A 3,938-nucleotide genomic window follows, 5' to 3' on the forward strand; every position below is an offset into this window, starting at 1 on the left:
GTGAGTTTTTTTGAACCGGCCTACTAAACTCGCTGAATTAAATAAATTAAACCAAGCGGCTGTTGTGATTGTGAAAAGTTATCCATTTTTATTTTTACTTTTTTAACTTTATCATTTTTAAATAACGATGTTATTTACATCGTTTATTTTTAAATAACCTTGATGTTATTTACATCGTTTATTTTTAAATAACGATGTTATTTACATCGTTTATTTTTAAATAACCTTGGTTAGGCCGCACCTGGAATTCGCTATTCCGGTATGGTGTCCTTACTTAAAAGGTGACATCAAAGAAATCGAAAAAATTCAGCGCAAAGCAACAAAAGTACCTCATGATTTAATAGGATTACCTTACGCTGAAAGGTGTCGTCGGCTCAATTTTATTACTTTGGAAACTCGCAGGAGACGTGGCGACTTAATCCAACAGTTTAAGCTAGAAAACGGTTTTGAGAGTATCAATTGGCATAATCCACCGATTCGCAGATCATCTTCCAATGTCCTAATGCGTGAACTCACGTATAATAATGCTCGTCACAATTTTTTTACAAATCGTATTATCAATGATTGGAATAACTTGCCGTCAGCATGCAAAAAGGTTCCGTCAGTTAACGCATTTAAGAATAGAATTGACAAGTATTTTTTTTCTCTAGCTGCAAACAGTACATCTTTTACTGAAGATGAGCTACACGTTTATTAATTAATTCGTGCTTTAGCAGCTACAAATATTGGCTTTTTAGATACTATTTGTCATAGATGTAAACTTGAATTAAATAAAAGCAATCTTTTTTCCCTTTTCCCAATTTTGATATCAACTTACTTGCTATGAACAACAATTGCTTTTTTTTTTTACTTAAAGTTTATATTTCACAAACCATAAATTTTTGTATAATTTTGTTTGTTTGGTTTTTAATTATTTGTCATTTTATCTACGAGGACTTATTTAAATATATTACTATTACTATTGCTATTACTGATGTTATTTACATCGTTTATTTTTAAATAACGATGTTATTTACATCGTATATTTTTAAATAACGATGTTATTTACATCGTTTATTTTTAAATAACCTTGATGTTATTTACATCGTTTATTTTTAAATAACGATGTTATTTACATCGTTTATTTTTAAATAACCTTGATGTTATTTACATCATTTATTTAAAAACGTGAAAATTTATTTTTAATTTGTTTTAAAAGACTGTCTGGTTTATTGTTCTTGCTTTGGAAATGGCTCTGCGTTTTGCAATTTTATTCTAAGTTTTGTATTCGGCTTTTTTTATTCAGCGTGGTTGTTGTTAAAAACCAATCTTACCAAAATGAAAATTATTTCTGGAAATGACTAACTGAATAATTGTTGTCTGAAATAGACTAATCGAAATTAGTTCATTCCCGACAACAGTTTTATGCATAGCTATAAATAAATAACAACAACAAAAATTAATTTTCATTTTGGTTGAAGGGATCGTTAACAAGGACCACACTGAATAAGAGAAGCGAAAAGCAGCAGCACAGCTACAAATTTGCCCGGCTCCTTTACAGTAAACTTTTTTCATGGCCACTAACCAATTTTACCCGACAAAAAATCAAATACTAAAACAAATAAATTAAAATAAGTTCCTTTTTAAAATTATTTTGTAAAAAGTCTTTCTTCCTAAAAAGTTATAAAGCCCAACTTTAAAGAAAAGCAAAGTATTAGAGAAAAAATAATAAGGGTACAACCCCCTATGGCCAGGAAACAAATTTAACATGCATGTTCATCGGGACTACACAAATGCTGTCAAGATAAAGTAAAATCAAAGTAAAGTCTGAAAGATAAAGTAAAATCAAAAAAAAAAAGAGATTTAAAAAAGTGGAGTTCTCTAATTGGCTCTGAAAACAATTTTAAGACGTACTTTTATTAAATTTACACAAATGCTGGAAGTTTCAGAACTCTAGCTAGTCTAGAAGGTAGTGAAAAATCAATCGCAAGATTCCGGGACAACTATTAGCCGACAAAGGCAAACACAAAGTTTTATTAAGGCCACTAACCTATTTCTGCTCAACAAAAAAAAGAAATAAAAAATCAATGATTATTTAGCAGCACCTATTAGCACTCATGTAGCAGGGAGTCGGTCTCTACACTACTGGTATACCCACATGTTGACTATATTTCCCCCTCATTACAATAGAACTAAAAAAATCCTTTCCCGATGCCCCACCACAAACACTGTCCACATACATTAGAGTATTACCTGAAGTATTGGCCAGAAGTGCCCTCAAACAGGCAATGAATTTGAATACGCTACCTATCTCAAAATTTATGTTAAATCAATATGAAATGATTGTTCTTTGAGAAAATAAATATAACTTACATTTTACTTACTTACAAAGTAAAGCATAAAGTTTCAAAGAAAAATTTATTTTTATTTGTAATTGTAAGTTTTATTTTACTTTTTAAAGTAAGTGTTATGTTTTTTAAACATTATATTTACGTAAGTTTACTTCATAAATAACTTTTTTTACATATAAAAAGTAAATGACATTTCGATGTAAATTTTTTACATAATTATAACCAAAATTACTTTTCAAAGTAAATTACTTTACACAACTTACCATCAAAAAGAAGTTATATTTACAAGTAAAAGTAAAAATGAAAATAACTTTTACTTGCATATTACTTTTTTAAGTAATAGTTACTCATTTAAAAAAACTTAACTTAAATAATTTTACACGTTATATAATATATGTAAAAAAAAAAAGAATTACTTTTAAATGTAAGTAAATTATATATTTTTATATGAGTTATATAAAGTAATTTACGCTTAAAAGTAATTCGCGTTTTTACATCAAAATAAGTAAAAGTGCCATTCCCAGTATTCAACGAACGGCAAAAAATTAACTCTCATTTTGTTAAATTAATTTTCTTTTAAATTAGATAATAAACCTTTTCCAGTCTTTTTAAAAATATAGTATTACATTATAAACGTAACTTCTCATTAAGTGTCACCAATAGATTTTCACAAAGCCTTCTTCGCCGTGATCTTGAGATCAGAAAAAACCTAAACGCCTATAGAAAGATCTGCATATTAAACCAAAGATATTAATGAAACAGGTTTAACACTGTGTTAGTAAAACTGTTACATTTGTAAAACCTGATTTCTCACCAAAACAATTTTTATATGATTTTATGATCCTTTGTGTAATTAATTTGGTTCTTTAAGTGTAACTAAACTTAACAATCTTGCAACTATATGCAACTAAACTAAGAACTATATGCAACTAAACTTAACAATCTTGCCAACTCAGGCTCCAAAGATCAGCAATGATCCCTCATAAATGCTAAAACATAATCGTAAAACATTTTGATTTAAAAAGAAAATGATTTTTTACTAGCGGACTCAGTGTAGTTAAGGCAATTCTAAAATATTATTGAGTCAGTATTATATTTTGTTGAATACGACATATTTCCGTTAAATGATCAGGTCTGTAAATTATGAAAAAACGAATAAAATTAAAATGATAAATTTTGCGGTATGATAAAATATAAATGTTTGTTGCGAAAAACCCCGGACCGAATATTCTAGAATCTTTCGTGGAAATTGATAGAAATATTGTATTTTGACGACTATATATACCATTTAAAAGATTAAACTTTTGAAAACAGATCCAAAATGAAAGTAGAAAAGCTCTTTATTTTTAGAATTTAACAAATTCAAAATAAAAAAAAAAAAAAAAAAAAAAATTGAACAAAAATTAAAAATTTTAGTGAAATAAAATGAACTTTGAGTGATTATTTTTACCATACAATATTCAACTTCTCTGTGCAGTCGTCTTGATCTTGTTTAGGAGTTGATGGGTGGAGAAGGATTATAATAACAAAGAAAAAAAAGTGGCCTCCTCAACAATAGTGGTCTCCTTTCCATAGGGAGGTGTATAAAGTAAAAAAAAAAAAGAATAC

Source organism: Hydra vulgaris, chromosome 15 (assembly GCF_038396675.1).
Source record: "Hydra vulgaris chromosome 15, alternate assembly HydraT2T_AEP".
NCBI lineage: Eukaryota > Metazoa > Cnidaria > Hydrozoa > Anthoathecata > Hydridae > Hydra > Hydra vulgaris.